Source organism: Ovis canadensis, chromosome 19 (assembly GCF_042477335.2).
Source record: "Ovis canadensis isolate MfBH-ARS-UI-01 breed Bighorn chromosome 19, ARS-UI_OviCan_v2, whole genome shotgun sequence".
Lineage (NCBI taxonomy): Eukaryota > Metazoa > Chordata > Mammalia > Artiodactyla > Bovidae > Ovis > Ovis canadensis.
In genome coordinates this window covers 67,773,673-67,792,007 of record NC_091263.1, presented here as the reverse complement: position 1 = coordinate 67,792,007, position 18,335 = coordinate 67,773,673, and the positions used below count along the sequence as shown (strand labels likewise).

At 42.2% G+C, this 18,335-nt stretch overlaps 1 protein-coding gene across 1 annotated transcript in view; it reads left to right on the top strand.

Annotated features, from left to right (window-relative positions):
- The first annotated feature begins 15,513 nt into the window (after positions 1-15,513).
- CCR3 (C-C motif chemokine receptor 3) overlaps positions 15,514-18,335 on the top strand; it is a 41,246-nt gene continuing 38,424 nt past the window's right edge. Inside the window, exon 1 of the mRNA XM_069560862.1 lies at positions 15,514-15,657. The gene's annotated coding sequence lies outside the window, so the exon portion shown is untranslated. The remainder of the gene's footprint in view (positions 15,658-18,335) is intronic.

The following is an 18,335-nucleotide window of genomic DNA, read 5'->3' as shown; positions in this document are numbered from 1 at the left end:
TGGCTCCCAGGATGCCCCTGAACACGCCAGGTGCCTTTCCACCCCAGGGCCTTTGCACGTGCTGTTTCCTCTGCCAAGACGCCCCTCCCCCACATGGCCAGAAAGCCTGCTGTCTCACCTCCTTCATTTCTACACATGTGAAATGCTTTCTCAGGAGGTGTTCTCTAACCCTCTTATTAAAATTGAATCTCCTCTTCTCCCACCTTAGAAATCAATGACCTCCTTCCCAGATGTACTTATTACTACCTGGGTTACATATATTTAATATGTAGTTATTGTCCACTGTTTCTCTCAATGTAATGACAGCTTCCTGAGGAATGTTCCCTCTTTTGTTCACTGCTGTAGCCCCACACAGCAGGTGCTCAGTAAACATTGTTTAGGCCATGGTGTGCACCATGTGGGATCTTAGTTCCCTCACCAAGCATGGAACCTGTGCCCCCTGCTTGGGGAGAGTGGAGTCCTAACCACTTGGCCACCAGGGAAGTCCCCCAATAAACATTTTTGAATGGATAAATCATAAGAAACATACAGTCAGGACGGCCACAGAGCTGGTTAATAACAGCTCTGTGACTTATCCAGGACCCAGGGCACTTCTGTCTTTCTAGCAAACACAGACAAGCTCTGCTCATGGCCATGAGATGGTGGAGCTCATCCAGGCATGATGACACCTAACAAAAAAGTGCTGTCTCTTCCGGTCGTTGGTTCTTAGAAATAAGGAAGCTCAGAGCAGTTTTGTGAGAAAATAGCAACTTGAAAGATGGTTTCTGTGCAGTGAAACCAGGAGACAGTCCCTGGACCCAGCATCCTGGGGCAAGACTGGGCTGTGGTGCCAAGGGGCAGGGGTACTCCTTTCTGCAGTTTTGCCTCAAGGAGCTGCTCAGCAGGAAGCAGACACTGTGGGCAGGTTTTGAGTGGTTACGGACAAAGGGGGAGTGCTGTATCTCCTCATGGCCTCTTTCCTCCCCTCCACAACCTGCTCATAAACACAAGCATCTCTGGGGGTGGTTCCTGCTGGTATAGAGCCCAGGGTGTGGCCACTGAGCCCATGAAAGGTGGGGCCAAGGGCGGCTAACCAGACCATGACAGCTCCCTGAACCAAGTACCCGCAAGCACTGGGTACCGGCTCATTGTGGGCGGAGCCTGGTGGGAAGGCAGGGAGGAAAGAAGAGGCTGACTCTGACCCTCTGTACCGCAGTTCCAAGCTGCAGACTGTCACGTGCACGTATGCACCCCCTGACTCATCTATCTACTCTGAAAGCTCTCATTACATGGTTGACGCATACTGGTACTGATTCCCATCCAGCTAATTTCTCACATGCCTATCAAACGCCCTCTTTCTCTGCCAGTTAAGGGGTCCCAAAGTTGCATTAGTCAAGGCCTGAAACTCATGTTAACTCAAGGTCAGGTCTGTGGGCCAGTAGCAGCAGCAACGCCTTGGAGCTTAGTGGAAATGAAGACACTCAGGCGCCACCTTGTGACTTGCAGAATCTCAGCATGTGGGGGTGTTGGATTGGGAAGCTATAGTTGAACAAGCTTTCCACATGCTTCTTATTGGTGCTGGAGTCTGAAAATCAGTGCTGGATCCTTGCTCTTAAAGTGTGATGGTAAGACCTGAGTGCTTATCAGAAACGCAGACTTTCACCCCACTGCAAACTACAGAATCTGCATTTTTTTTACCAGTCTCCCCAGGGATTTCTTCACACATTACAGTGTGAGACACTCTTGTCTACAAAGTCACAGTCTGGTTAGGATAGAAATCTGGTTGGGTTCAAGAGATGCACTGAGGAAAGTAGGCAGGGTCCAGAGTGTTTTGCAGACATCGCATTTGCAGAGACTTAATCTGATACAGACCACGAGCAGGAGTCTATCAGAGAAACAGGCAGAGGACTGGGGTGGTGACGCCAAAACTCATCCTCTCTTCACTGGTGCTGAATGCGAATACAGAGACAGAGTTTTGGGTGAAGTAGAAAAGAGTAGCTTTTATTGCTTTACCAGGCAAAGCAGGCCACATCGGACTAATGCCCAACCAAACTTACTACACTGAAACTTTTTACTAGGAATCTCAGATTGAACTTTTTAAAGGTCTCTCAAGGCCAGTAAAGCCATGCCAATGGCTTGCCTTGCCTTCAGATTCTGCCTGGGATATCTATAGATTGGGTAAATTTATCTCTTCTTCAGGTCCCCCCCCCACTCACCCCGCAAAAAAAAAAAAAAATCTAGATAATTTCATCCCAGAAAAACATCCACTTCTGCTTCATTGAATACCCTAAAGCCTTTGACTGTCTAGATCAAAATAAACTGTGGAAAATTCTTACAAGAGATGGGAATGCCAGACCACCTTACCTGCCTCCTGAGAAATCTGTATGAGGGTCAAGAAGCAACAGTTAGAACTGGACATGGAACAATAGACTGGTTCAAAATAGGGAAAGGAGTACACCAAGGCTCTATATTGTCACCCTGCTTATTTAACTTCTATGCAGAGTACATCATGTGAAATGCCGGGCTGGATGAATCACAAGCTGGAATCATGATTGCTGGGAGAAATATCAACAACCTCAGATATGCAAATGACACTATCCTTATGGCAGAAAGTAAAGAGGAACTAAAGAGCCTCTTGATCACAGTGAAAGGGGAGAGTGAAAAAGCTAGCTTGAAACTCAACATTCAAAAAACAAAGATTCATGGCATCCAGTCCCATCACTTCATGGCAAAGAGAAAGGGAAAAAGTGGAAGCAGTGACAGACTTTATTCTCTTGGCCTCTAAACTCACTGTGGATGGTGACTGCAGCCATGCAAATGAAAGACGCTTGGTCCTGGTAAGGAAAGCTGTGACAAATCTGGACAGCTTACTGAAAGCAGAGGCATCACTTTGCCAACAAAAGTCCTTATAGTCACAGTGACAGTTTCTCCACTAGTGAGAGACCATAGAGAAGACTGAGCACTGAAGAACTGATGCTTTCAAATTGTGGTGCTGCAGAAGACTCTTGGGAGTCCCTTGGAGATCAAACCAGTCAATCCTAAAGGAAATCAACCCTGAACATTCATTGAAAGGACTGATGCTGGAGCTCCAATCCTTTGGCCACCTGATGTAAAGAGCTGACTCACTGGAAAAGACCTTGGTGCTGGGAAAGACTGACGGGAAAAAGAGAAGGGGGTGGCAGAGGATGGGGGGTTAGACAGCATCACGACTCAGTGGACATGAATATGAGCAAACTCCAGGAGACAGTGAAGGACAGAGGAGCCTGGCGTACTGCAGTCCATGGGGTCTCAAAGAGTTGGACGTGACTTAGTGACTGAACAATAACAACAAAATATCTGTTAATAGATTCCTGCACATGCCAAGCAATAGCCTTTCCCATTCACCTGATAAGGTTGTTTAGAACTCAAGGGTCTCCAATTTCTGGAGGAACCAAACAGAAGAAAAAGAAAAATATTTTAATTTTACCCACAGGTATAAATTACCAAATTGTTGTAAACCATGAGTAGTGTGAGGAAGAGGGCTTTTCTATATCTTAAAGACAGATCAGAAGCTAGCCACGGATTCCTCTGGTGGTAAAGTGGTTAAGAAACGGCCTGCCAATGCAGAAGACAAGAGTTCAATCCCTGGTCCAGGAAGATTTCACATGTTGCAGAGCAAGTAACCCATGCATCACTGCTGACCCAGTGCGCTGCAACTACTGAAGCCCACGTGCCCTAGAGCCGGCGCTCTGCAACCAGAGATGCGAGCTGCACTGAGAAGCCTGTTCACTGCAGCTAGAGACAGTCCAGAGGCAGCAGCAGAGACCCAGCGCCATGAAAAACAAGTAAATGAGGGAGCCAGGAACATGCGAGACGAGCCACAGATTATGACCACACTTAGCAGTTCATCCAAGTCCATATAATTATCTTTGATCTGCCTGAGTCCAGATTACCACTAGTTTTGATGAATGGATAAAGAAGATGTGTTACACATATTCAATGGAATATTACGGAGCCATAATAAGAACAAAATGATGCCATTTGTGGCAACATGGACAGACCTAGGGATTATCACACTAAGCGAAGTTAAGTCAGAAAGAGAAAGACAAGTATTATAGGATAACACTTATATGTGGAATCTAAAATACAACACAAATGAACCTATCTATGACACAGAAACAGAACTATGGATAGAAAATAGACTGGCAGTTGCCGAGGGGGAGGGGTTTGGAGGAGTGACGGAGCAGAAGGCTGGAGTTAGCATCTATACACTTTTATACACAGAGTGGACAAACAAGGTCCTACTTTGTAGCACAGAGGACTCTACTCAATGTTCTGTGATAAGCCATATTGAGTATTTGGAAATGAATATTTTTTTAAAAAAGAATATGTATAACTGAATCACTTTGCTGTATAGCAGAAATTAATATGGCACTGTAAATCAACTATACTTCAAGAAAAAATATTAAAACTAAAAAAAACATATTAAGGAAAAACTTGCACCTGGATATTTGGAGCAACCTAGAAGTAACCAAGATACCCTCCAGGGTGTGAATGGATAAACAGACTGTGATACATCTAGACAATGGAATATTGCTATTGTTCAGTCACTGAGTCCTGTCCAACTCTTTGTGGCCCCATGGACTGCAGCACGCCAGGCTCCTCTGCACTTCACTATCTCCTGGAGTTTGTTCAAATCCATGTCCATTGAGTCAGTGATGCCATCCAACCATCTCATCCTCTGCCGCCCCCTTCTCCTTTGCCTTCAATCTTTCCCAGTATCAGGGTGTTTTCCAATGAGGCAGCTCTTCACATCAGGTGGCCAAAGTTTGGAGCTTCAGCCTTAGCATCAGTCCTTCCAGTGAATATTCAGGGTTGATTTCCTTTAGGAGTCACTGGTTTGATCTCCTTGCTGTCCAAGGGACTCTCAAGAGTCTTCTCCAGAATCACAATTTAAAAGCATATTATTCAGCATTAAAAAGAAATGAGCTATCAAGCCATGCAAAGAAGTTTTTAAAAATGCATATTACTAAGTGAAATAAGCCAATCTGACAAGGGTATATATTGTATGATTCCAACTATAATACTTTCTGTAAAAAGGTGAATTCCAGAGACAGTGAAAGGTCAGCAGTTGCCAGGGATTCGGGAGAAAAGATGAAAAGGCACAGCACATTTTTAGGTGATTTTTTGGGTTGTGAAGGTGATACCATAGTGATGGATACCTATTGTTACACATTTATCTAAACACATTAGACTGGACTACACCAAGGGTGAACCCTACTGCAAACCATGGACTTTGGGTGATGGTGAGTCAATGTAGGTTCATCAGCTATAACACAGCTCCACTCCGGTTGGGGATGTCAGTAATGGAGGATGCTGAAGGTGTGTGGGGCAGTGGGTGAATGGGAACTCTCTGTCCTTTCCCCTGGGTTTTGCTGTGAAGTGGAAACGGATCTAAAAAAATAAAGTACATTAAAAAAAAATCTTATGAGACCACAGGTAACTTAGATATAGTTGAAGTAACTTTGCCGGAGGCCCCACAGCTGGAAACTGATGGAGCTGAAAGCAGAGTAGACATGCAGTCCCTGTCTCGCTCCAAGGCCTCACCTTTTTTTTAAATTAATTTATTCATTTTAATTGGAGGCTACTTACTTTACAATATTGTGCTGGCTTTCGCCATACATTGACAGGAACCAGCCATGGGTGCACATGTGTCCCCCATCCCGCACCCCCCTCCACCCCCCTCCCCGTCCCACCCCCCTGGGTTTTCCCAGTGCGCCGGCTTTGAGTGCCCTGTGTCATCCATCAAACTGGGACTGGTCATCTATTTCGCATATGGTAATATACATGTTTCAATGCTCTTCTCTCAAGACATCCCACCCTCACTTTCTCCCACAGAGTCCAAAAGTCTGTTCTTTATATCTATGTCTCTTTTGCTGTCTCGCATATAGGGTTGTCATTGCCATCTTTCTAAATTCCATATATATGTGTTAATATACTATATTGGTGTTTTTCTTTCTAAATTACTTCATTCTGTATAATGGGCTCCAGTTTCATCCACCTCATTAGAACTGATTGAAATGTGTTCTTTTAATAGCTGAGTAATATTCCATTGTGTACATGTATCACTATTTTCTTATCCATTCATCTGCCAATAGACATCTAGGTTGTTTCCATGTCCTAGCTATTGTAAAAAGTGCTACAATGAACTGGAGAAGACAATGGCACCCACTCCAGTACTCTTGCCTGGAAAATCCCATGGATGGAAGACCCTGGTAGGTTGCAGTCCATGGGGTCACTAGGAATCGGACATGACTGAGCGACTTCACTTTCACTTTTCACTTTCATGCATTGGAGAAGGCAATGGCAACCCACTCCAGTGTTCTTGCCTGGAGAATCCCAGGGACGGGGGAGCCTGGTGGGCTGCCATCTATGGGGTCGTACAGAGTCGGACACGACTGAAGCGACTTAGCAGCAGCAGCAGCAGCTGCAATGAACATGGCGGTACACGTATCTCTTTCAATCCTCGTTTCCTCAGTGTGTATGCCCAGCAGTGGATTGCGGGGTCGTATGCCAAGGCCTCATCTAATCAATCCATCCTGCAGTTTCTATGGATCTGACCAGAAGCCGCCTTTCTGCGTTACTTTTCCCTTTATTCCTTCTGCCCGTGAATCACCTGCGCAGACTGCAAGCCATCTGGAGTGGGACCTGACAGCCTGCGTTTCCAGGGGCTCCCTGCTAACAGCGATGGAGCAGGGCCGGAGGGGACACTCTTGAGTCACCAGGGCTTGTGCTCCACCCGCACCGACCTGCTGGTTGAGTCCTGCACAAACTCCAAGTTTTATCATCACTCTGTACAGCGATGCTTACTGATGCTCCCTGCACCCAGAATTCATACCTTTGCTTATTAAAAATCATAATCTCCCTTAGATATATAAATTAAAGTCTAATCTTATGATAAATCAGCACCTGACCCTCCCCCACCCCCATGGAGAGGCAGAACTGATTTCTCCCTCTGATGCACTTCCCTTGCCTTCAGCACCATTTCTTGCAGCACTTGCTTTTCCTTATTAACTGGCACCTCCCTGCTCACTGACTGTGCATCTGTTCACTTCTGCTATTTTGAAAGCACCTTGAGGAGAGGAACTCTCTTTCATCTTTATAGGTTCCTTAATAACAAGCACGGCTTTGTACACAGAAAGGAACATGACCCTGCCTTGCCCCTTAAGTTCAGTTCAGTTGGTCAGTCATGTCCGACTCTTTGTGATCCCAAGGACTGCAGCATGCCAGGCCTCCCTGACCATCACCAATGCCAAGAGTTTACCCAAACCCATGTCCATTGAGTTGGTGATGCCATCCAGCCATCTCATCCTCTGTCATCCCCTCCTCCTGCCCTCAGTCTTTCCCAGCATCAGGGTCTTTTCAAATGAGTCAGCTCTTCACATCAAGTGGCCAAAGTATTGGAGTTTCAGCTTCAACATCAGTCCTTCCAATAAATATTCAGGACTGATTTCCTTTAGGATGGACTGGTTGGATCTCCTTGCAGTCCAAGGGACTCTCAAGAGTCTTCTCCACCACCACAGTTCAAAAGCAGCAATTCTTCTGTGCTCAGCTTTCCTTATAGTCCAACTCTCATATCCATACATGACTCATAGAAAAACCATAGCTTTGATCAGATGGACCTTTGTTGGCAACGTAATATCTTTGCTTTTTAGTATGCTGCCTAGGTTGGTCATAGTTTTTCTTCCAAGAAGCAAATGACTTTTAATTTCATGGCTGCAGTCAACATCTACAGTGATTCTGGAGCCCCCCAAGATAAAGTCTTTCACTGTTTCCCCATTTATTTGCCATGAAGTGGTGGGACCAGATGTTATGATCTTAATTTTCTGAATGTTGAGCTTTAAGCCAACTTTTTCACTCTCCTCTTTCACTTTCATCAAGAGGCTCTTTAGTTCCTCTTTGCTTTCTGGCATAAGGGTGGTGTCATCTGCATATCTGAGGTTACTGATATTTCTCCCGGCAATCTTGATTCCAGCTTGTGCTTCATCCAGCCCAGCATTTCTCATGATGTTTTCTGCATATAAGTTAGACAAGCAGGGTGACAATATACAGCCTTGATGTACTCCTTTTCCTACTTGGAACCAGTCTGTTGTTCCATGTCCAGTTTTAACTGTTGCTTCCTGACCTACATATAGATTTCTCAAGAGGCAGGTCAGGTGGTCTGGTATTCCCATCTCTTTCAGAATTTTCCACAGTTTGCTGTGATCCACACAGTCAAAGGCTTTGGCAAAGTCAATAAAGTAGAAACAGATGGTTTCCTGGAACTTTCTTGCTTTTCCAATGATCCAAAACATGTTGGCAATTTGATCTCTGTTCCCTCTGTCTTTTCTAAAACCAGCTTGAACATCTGAAAGTTCACAGTTCATGTACTGTTGAAGCCTGGCTTGGAGAATTTTGAGGATTACTTTACTAGCGTGTGAGATGAGTGCAACTGTGCGGTAGTTAGAACATTTTTTTTTGGAGAAGGCGATGGCACCCCACTCCAGTACTCTTGCCTGGAAAATCCCATGGACAGAGAAGCCTGGTAGGCTGCAGTCCATGGGGTTACAAAGAGTCGGACACGACTGAGCGACTTCACTTTCACTTTTCACTTTCATGCATTGGAGAAGGAAATGGCAACCCACTCCAGTGTTCTTGCCTGGAGAATCCCAGGGACAAGGGAGCCTGGTGGGCTGCTGTCTATGGGGTCACACAGAGTCGGACATGACTGAAGTGACTTAGCAATAGCAGTAGAACATTTTTTGGCATTGCCTTTCTTTGGGATGGGAATGAAAACTGACCTTTTCCAGTTCTCTGGCCGTGCTGAGTTTTCCATATTTGATGGCATATTGAGTGTGGGACTTTCACAGCTCAACTGGAATTCCATCACCTTCACTAGCTTTGTTCGTAGTAATGCTTCCTAAGGCCTACTTGACTTCACATTCCAGGATGTCTGGCTCTAGGTGAATGATCACACCATCGTGGTTATCTGGCTCATGAAGATCTTTTTGTATAGTTCCTCTGTGTATTCCTACCACCTCTTCTTAATATCTTCTGCTTCTGTTAGGTCCATACCATTTCTGTCCTTTATTGAGCCCATATTTGCATGAAATAGTCTGTTGGTATCTCTACTTTTCTTGAAGAGATCACTAGTCTTTCCCATTCTATTGTTTTCCTCTATTTCTTTGCACTGATCACCTAGGAAGGCTTTCTTATCTCTCCTTGCTATTCTTTGGAACTCTGCATTCAAATGGGTATATCTTTCCTTTTCTCCTTTTGCCCCTTCTTATCTCTTTGATATTGCTTCTCTCTCCTATATAGTGCGACATCTGGACTGTGGTGAGGTTTAAATCAAATGTCATGTGTCAATGTCTTGCTCATAGTAAGCCCCTGAAAAATATTTATTGAAGTGGATTTTCCTTTTTTATTACCTGCATAAGGAAAGGAGGTGGGCATGAAAGTGAGTTAATGAGAGAGCTGGGCCTAGTACCAGGTAATTTCCCCACTCAATCAAGCTCTACTATACTTCGTTTTGGTTATGTGAGTACCTCTCAGTCATTTATGTGACTAATATTCATCAGTATTTACAGAAGAAACCTAGAATATTGTTTCCTGGTTTCACATTTCCTGAAAAAATCACTGGCTAGAATTCAGATTGTTGTTGTTCACTCAGTCATGTCCAATTCTTTGCGACCCCATGGACTGCAGCATGCCAGGATTCCCTGTCCTTCACCATCTCCTGGAGCTGCTCAACTCCTGCTCATTGAGTCAGTGATGCCATCCAACCATCTCATCCTCTATCGCCCCCTTCTCCTGCCTTCAATATTTCCCAGCATCAGCGTTGGCTCTGTACATCAGGTGGCCAAACTACTGGAGTTTCAGCTTCAGTATCAGTCCTTCCAATGAACATTCAGGGTTGATCTCCTTTATGATTGACTGGTTTGATCTAAGTGCAGTCGAAGGGACTCTCAAGAGTCTTCTCTAACACTACAGTTCAAAAACATCACTTCCTTGGCACTCAGGCTTCTTTATGGTCCAACTCTCACATCCACACATGACCACTGGAAAACCATAGCTTAGACTAGACAGACCTTTGTCAGCAAAGTAATTCAGTAGGGTTGCAAACAAAGGAATTGATGTATCCTTACAACTTGGTAAATAGTAATGTAATATAAAATATTTAATATCCATCTTGAGCCAGACATCCTGGAATGTGAAGTCAAGTGGGCCTTAGAAAGCATCACTATGAACAAAGCTAGTGGAGGTGATGGAATTCCAGTTGAGCTATTTCAAATTTTGAAACACGATGCTGTGAAAGTGCTGCACTCAATATGCCAGCAAATTTGGAAAACTCAGCAGTGGCCACAGGACTGGAAAAGGTCAGTTTTCATTCTAATCCCAAAGAAAGGCAATGCCAAAGAATGCTCAAACTACCACACAATTGCACTCATTTCACACACTAGTAAAGTAATGCTCAAAATTCCCCAAGCCAGGCTTCAGCAATACGTGAACCGTGAACTTCCTGATGTTCAAGATGGTTTTAGAAAAGGCAGAGGAACTAGAGATCAAATTGCCAACATCCACTAGATCATGGAAAAAGCAAGAGAGTTCCAGAAAAATATCTGCTTTATTGACTATGCCAGAGCCTTTGACTGTTGGATCACAATAAACTGTGGAAAATTCTGAAAGAGATGGGAATACCAGACCACCTGACCTGCATCCTGAGAAATCTGTATGCAGGTCAGGAAGCAACAGTTAGAACTGGACATGGAACAACAGACTGGTTCCAAATCAGAAAAGGAGTACGTCAAGGCTGTATATTGTCACCCTGCTTCTTTAACTTATATGCAGAGTACATCATGAGAAACGCTGGACTGGAAGAAGCACAAGCTGGAATCAAGATTGCCAGGAGAAATATCAATAACCTCAGATATGCAGATGACACCACCCTTATACCAGAAAGCAAAGAGGAACTAAAGAGCCTCTTGATGAAAGTGAAAGAGGAGAGTGAAAAAGTTGGCTTAAAGCTCAACATTCAGAAAACGAAGATCATGGCATCTGGTCCCACCACTTCATGGCAAATAGATGGGGAAACAGTGGAAAGAGTGTGAGACTTCATTTTGGGGGGCTCCAAAATCAGTGCAGATGGTGATTGCAGCCATGAAATTAAAAGACGTTTACTCCTTGGAAGGAAAGTTATGACCAACCTCGATAGCATATTCAAAAGCAGAGACATTACTTTGCCAACAAAGGTCCATCTAGTCAAGGCTATGGTTTTTCCAGTAGTCACGGATGTGAGAGTTGGACTGTGAAGAAATCTGAGTGCTGAAGAATTGATGCATTTGAACTATGGTGTTGGAGAAGACTCTTGAGAGTCCCTTGGACTGCAAGGAGGTCCAACCAGTCCATCCTAAAGAAGAGCAGTCCTGGGTGTTCACTGGAAGGACTGATGCTGAGGCTGAAACTCCAATACTTTGGCCACCTCATGAGAAGAGTTGACTCATTGGAAAAGACTCTGATGCTAGGAGGGATTGGGGGCAGGAGGAGAAGGGGACACACAGGATGAGATGGCTGGATGGCATCACCGACTCGATGCACATGAGTTTGGGTGAACTCCAGGAGTTGGTGATGGACAGGGAGGCCTGGCGTGCTGCGATTCATAGGGTTGCAAAGAGTCAAACATGACTGAGCGACTGAGCTGAACTGAACTGAATATCTATCTATAATGTAATATATGTCTATGTAACTCAAAACAACCCAATTTAAAAATAGGAAATGGTTCCAGATTAAACATGATCATATAAGAAAAGATAAATGATTATGATCAACCACAGTGATTTCCACTCACTGGACACCTTGGCAGTCTCACTTGATTTCTCATTTACTTAACCTGTAAAACGCAGATACTATTAACATCGCCCCCTTACTTGCTTCTCAGAATCCATGAAATGTGGAAAAAATTGCCAATTTAAGAAACTGCTATAAAAATATAGGAAACATTTTATGTACAAAAAATCATTAGCAATATCATTGGGTATAATCCAGAGGTGGAGGGAAAGGCCATTTATGTAAAACATCCAGAAAAGTGGAATAGGATTAATGGTACATGGGACATTGCAGAAGAAATGATTAGTGAACTTGATGACATCAATACAGAGTCTTCAAAATGGCACTGGGAAAAAGGGATTGAAAAAAAAGTTACGGGAGAATGGCAATGAAACATGTATACTATCATGGAAGAAACGAATCGCCAGTCTATGTTCAATACAGGATGCTTGGGGCTGGTGCACAGGGATGATTCAGAGAGATGATATGGGGTGGGAGGTGGGAGGGGGGTTCAGGATTGGGAACTCATGTACACCCATGGCAGATTCATGTCAATGTATGGCAAAACCCATATAGTATTGTAAAGTAAAATAAAGTAAAAAAAATTTTTTTTTAAATCATCAGTGAGATAATTTTACAACGTGGCCTAATGGACACATAATTAGAGTGCCTAAAAATAAGCAGTGGTGAAAAAATAATTAGAAGTAGTGGCTCAAAACTCATGTTTAACTGAAAATATTAATCCACAGATCTGAGAATGTTAATGATATCCAAGTACAAGTAACCTGAAGAAAACTACACCACAGGATAACATAATGATGATATTTCTGATTAGAAACAACTCAAATGAGGAAATACTAGAACAACACATTTAGAGTAATGAAAGAAGACTCAACTGAGAATCTATACCCTGAAGAATTATCCAAAAAATTGAGGGTGAAATAAAGACGGTTTCAAACAAAAGTTGAATTAATTCATTACCCACAGAAGTGTACTACAAAAAAAGTTAAAGGAAGAACTTTAGACCAGAGGAAAATTACATGAGAAGTGAAAGTAGATCTGCACAAAGCAATGAACAGCACTGGAAATGAGTAAATATAAAATATCTTTTCTCTTAGTATTTTAAGTCTTTTTAAAACATAAACTTCTAATTTTGGAATAATTTCAAACTTACAGAAAAGTTGCAAAGTTATTATGAAGATATTAGATAAATGCTGCCTTTAGATACCAACTTCACATATTAAGAAACAGATTGGTTAAAAGTAAAAGAAAACAGAAACATATAACATCAGCATTCATTAAAAAAAATACAAATTAAAGTATAATGAGATACCTCTATTCCTTTGAATGACTAAAATTGAAAACCATACCACAAAAGAGACAAAATATACAGGAGAAAATAACAAAATACCTGGAGGGAAAAATGGATGAGATCCAAAATGTGATTAATAGGAATGAACCAATCAGAGTGGAAGGAATTATACAAAATTGAGATTGAGGACTTTCCAGATTAAAGGAACAAAAGTGTTCAGATTGAAACAGTCTATTGAGTTCTTAGTATCATGAACAACACCCAGGCTCAGACACATTCTTGGGGACATTTCAGAAAACCAAGGATGCAGAAAGGTTCTTTCTGAAAATAAGAATTGATTTGAAATAATCTAATGAAGTATCATTAGCTACAGAGGATGCTAAAAGATGACGGATGGTTTTTTTAGTTCTAAAGGAAAATGACTTTGAGCCAAGGTTTCTCTGCTCTATCAGAGCATATAAGGTAGGAAGGCAGGATGAAAACATTTCAGATGTGCAAGGATTCAGAAATTCTATCTACCATTGTTCTCTCATTGAAAGTTACTTAGGTCTGTTGTCAGGCAAAGCAAGAAAGGAAGATGGAGGGCCCGGGAGCCAGGGAGCCCCACCCAGTAGGAGAGAAGTTTCCAGAGGCAGTGGTGTGGCCTGGGAAGTGGATCCAGGTCAGGACAGTAAGGACGGGGAGCTCTTAGAGGTCATTTCCAGCGGAAGGAGGACTTGACTGAATAGAAATTATACTGCAGAGGCTGGGGGACGGTGAAGATGTGAAGAAGGCAAATTCTTAAAAGGCATGAGAATCACCAGGGGAAAAAATTAACAGTATAATAAAAGAAAAACAAATATACTAACTGTTGGTGAGGATGTAGAGCAACTGGACTCCCACACTACTGATGAGGATATAAAATGGTACAGTCACTTTGGGAAACAGTTGAGCAGTTTTCAAGAAGATTCAACATGCATCTACTATAAAAATCCAGGCATATATCACCCCTAGGTGTTTACTCAAGAGAGAAGAAAGCTTATGTTCATACAAAGATCTGTTGCAGATGTACACAGCAGCTGTATTTGTAGCAGCCCCAAAATGAAAACTGCCTCCGTGTTCATCAGCAGGTCCCAAGCAGGTGAGCTCAGAGAAGGGTGTTCTGCACTAGGGAACAGAAACGTCTTCCTCAGCAAATGGAAGGGCGGATGTGCATGCAGGATCCTGTGCTAAGTATGCGGTGCCCACAGGTACTTGTAACGATGCTGGCTGATCAGTCATTTTCAGAGAAGATTTCACATGTGGTTGAAGCATTTCAAAACGTGAAAAAGAAAAAAGTGAAAAACGAAAAACTCAGCTTAAATAAAACCAGTAAACGAATTTGATTGTTACTTAATTTATACTCTCTTGTGGCCAAAAGTTCCAGGAACTTGCTCCAAGTGCTCTCACTCCATCACCACCATAGAGCCACCAAGGTAAACTTCTTTTGGACATGCTTTTAAATCCCATTCAAGTCGCCACGGTTCTGAGTAGGTTATACTTCTTATGGAAAGCTTCTGGCCTCCTTTTCTTTACTCACCACTATCTGTTTCTTCTGCATGTTCATTCCTAACCCTCATCTGCTCAGATTGGTTATGCACTATGATTTTTACCCCTGCAGTCAAGATAAATTCTCTTCTCCCATTTATCTGATGATAAGTGCTGCTGGGGCCAACTAGGTAGTGTAGCTGTGGTTCTGTGCTCACAAGTCCTTCAAGCACACCTAACTCAACAGTTGAAATTTAAAAACAAATTGTGGGTACTATAAATACACTGGTTCACAGTAGACCGAGGATATTTCAGAAGGCAAGAGACAATGAAAGCAATATTCTTCACTAGGACACTGACATGTCAGATTCTATTAAAGCATGAGTTATTTCTGGAGCATTCTTAAGGAGATGGGAATACCGAACCACCTGACCTGCCTCTTGAGAAATCTGTATGTAGGTCAGGAAGCAACAGTTAGAACTGGACATGGAACAACAGACAGGTTCAAAATAGGGAAAGGAGTACATCAAGGCTGTATTTTGTCACCCTGCTTTGTAGGGAACTAGGTTTAAGGAAGGTTGAGAAGTGCTTGCAAACGAGACTCTCAACCAGGGCTGAACAGTCTTGCAAACGAGATGTTCAGCTAAGAATCCTGTTTGTTCCCATGGGAAAAGAACATTGCTTGCACACAAGGATGTTTCTCTGATTCCTCAAAAGGAACAGACCCTGGGACAAAACGGATTCTAAGTTGATAAGGAAGTTCCCCAAAACAAAGTCTTAGCTGCAGTAAATAAGCCAAGGTAAAGGTTATCTCGCCCTGCGCCTGCGCACTGTATAGTCTCTGAATCGTAGTGCTTGGCAGCTTGCCCTGTAGGTTGTTGTGCAAGGGATATAAAATAAAGCAGCTGTAAGAAGCGAGGGTTAAAATATAAAGATTTAAACCACTCTGCAGTGTTGGTGTTTCATTCCGTCGCCGGCATCTGGCGCCCAACGTGGGGCTCGATGGAACCGAAAGGGTAAGCACCCCGGGGCAAAAGGCTGAAAGGGGGACTTTCGGGAGATAGAAAAAAAGAGAAAAGAATAAAAATCCGAAAGGGTAAACACCCCGGAGCAAAAGGCTGAAAGGGGGACTTTCGAGAAAAAGAGAAAAGAATAAAAATCCGAAAGGGTAAACACCCCGGAGCAAAAAGCTGAAAGGGGGACTTTCGAAAAAAAGAGAAAAAAAAAAATCAGAAAGGGAGAACACCCCGGAGCAAAACGCTGAAAGGGGGACTTTCGAAAAAATAAGAAAAATTAAAAAAAAAGAACAGAAAAAAGAAAAAGAAAAAACTATGAGGAATTCCCCATCTTTAAAGTCACAATATATGGAGCTGGTTAAGGGGCTCCTGCATTCTATAGGAATTAAAACATCTACTCGCCTCTTGAGTGAGTTATTCTGTCTTACAGAGCAGCATTGCTATTGGTTTCAATATCAAACAGAAGTACAGCTAAATTTGAAAAAATGTAAAGTAATGCAGAAAGAGTTAAGAAGGCAGCATCAAAAAGGAAATGTGATTCCTTTAAGGCTGTGGATTCTGTAGTGCTATAATGCAGGCTTTAAAATTAATGGCTGCTGATAGTGAGGCCACCTGATGTTATCTTGAGGAGGGGGCTTCACCTCGGCCTCCGCCCAAACCTCCGGATGATAGTACAGATTCATCCACTGAGCCAGATAGAGATGTGAGTTCTGGGGAAGATTCAGATTCTGTAGAGGCAATGACTGCTGCCTTTTAAAAGGTTTTATTAAATAAAAAACAAACTTCCAAGGCTGTTAACCCTTCTGCACCACCTTACGCATCCCTATTTCTGGTAGCTGCCGACAAGGCTGAGGTAGGAAAAAAAAAGTCAATGGTTTTGAAAGTACGGGAAAAAGTATATTTTGGGAAATGCTTATTAATGACTCTCGTCCTTTAATGTCACTGATTATTGAAGGTAAACAGTTTAAAGGATTAGTGGATACAGGAGCAGATGTTTCCGTTATTTCTCTCCAGCAGTGGCCTAATGACTGGAAAAAAGAAAACATTCCTCTTGTTTTAACAGGCTTAGGATCAATAGCAGATGTGTGGAGAAGCGCTCAACCTTTGTCATGCCAATTGTCTAATGGAAAGAAAGTATCTATTTCTTTTTACATTGTTAATATACCTATTAATATCTGGGGAAGAGATCTTTTATTTTCTTTAGGAACAACACTCACCATCTCGTCGGAAAACTTGTAGCCACTGCTCAGATTCCTCGAGCTCTCCCATTGAAATGGTTAACTGATGTCCCTAAATGGGTTGAGCAGTGGCCGCTTCCAAAAGTGAAGCTCGAGGCTTTAGAACAATTAGTAAAAGAACAGCTTCAATCTGGCCATATTGAACCTTCTACGTCTCCTTGGAATTCTCCTGTTTTTGTCATTAAGAAAAAATCTGGTAAATGGAAAATGTCGACTGATTTAAGGAAAGTTAACAAATGTATAGAACCTATGGGAGCTTTGCAATTAGGTCTCCCTTCTCCTGCTTTGATTCCACAGGATTGGTCTTTGATGGTTTTAGATTTGAAGGATTGTTTTTTTAATATTCCTTTGCAAATAAAAGATAGAAATAAATTTGCTTTTACTATTCCAGTGTATAATCATGGGCAGCCCGTAAAACGTTATCAATGGACAGTGTTGCCTCAAGGAATGATTAATAGCCCTACACTTTGTCAGGAGTTTGTTAATCGTGCTCTTATTACTGTGAGACAACAATTTTCTAATTGTCTTCTCTATCATTATATAGATGATCTTCTATTGGCAGCTCCTAGTAAAGAGGAACGAGATACATTTTTTATTCATGTAAAGAAAGCTTTAAGTGATTTTAATCTTCAAATTGCTCCTGAAAAAATTCAAACTGAATTTCCTATTTCATATTTAGGTGCTATTTTAGAACGACAAAGAATAAAACCTCAAAAAGTCCAAATTAGACGAGATAATTGGAAAACTCTTAACAATTTTTAGAAGCTTTTAGGTGATATTAACTGCTTACGTCCCATGTTAGGGATTCCTACACATCAATTGCGTCATTTATTTTCTACTTTAGAGGGTGATACTGCTCTTAACAGTCCTCGATCTCTTACTTCTCAAGCAAAAGAGGAATTACACTGTATAGAGCAACGGTTGAATGAAGGGTTTCTTACTTATCTACAACAGGATCAACCTATATATTTCATAGTGTTCCATACTCCCTATTCTCCTACTGGAGTTATTGCTCAATCTGCAGGGTTGATTGAGTGGGCATTTTTACCCAATAACTATACAAAAAAGCTTACTACTTATATGGATAAAATTGCTTTCCTTACTTTGAAAGGTCGAGGCCGTATTACTCAGTTAATTAGAAGTGACCCTCAAACAATTATTACTCAACTTACTTCCACCCAAATTTCTAATTGCTTACAGTTTAATGAAAATTGGCAGATAGCTCTTGCATCTTATTCAGGGACTTTTTCTAATCAATATCCTCAATCTAAAATGATAGATTTTCTTCGACATACATCAATGGTTTGTAAATCTCCTATATCTAATACTCCAGTTGAAGAAAAAAACTATTTTTACAGATGCCAATAAAAATACTGCTGGCTATTGGACTGATACTACTTCTAAAGTTGTTCCACATTCCTTTTCTTCTGTGCAGCCTGC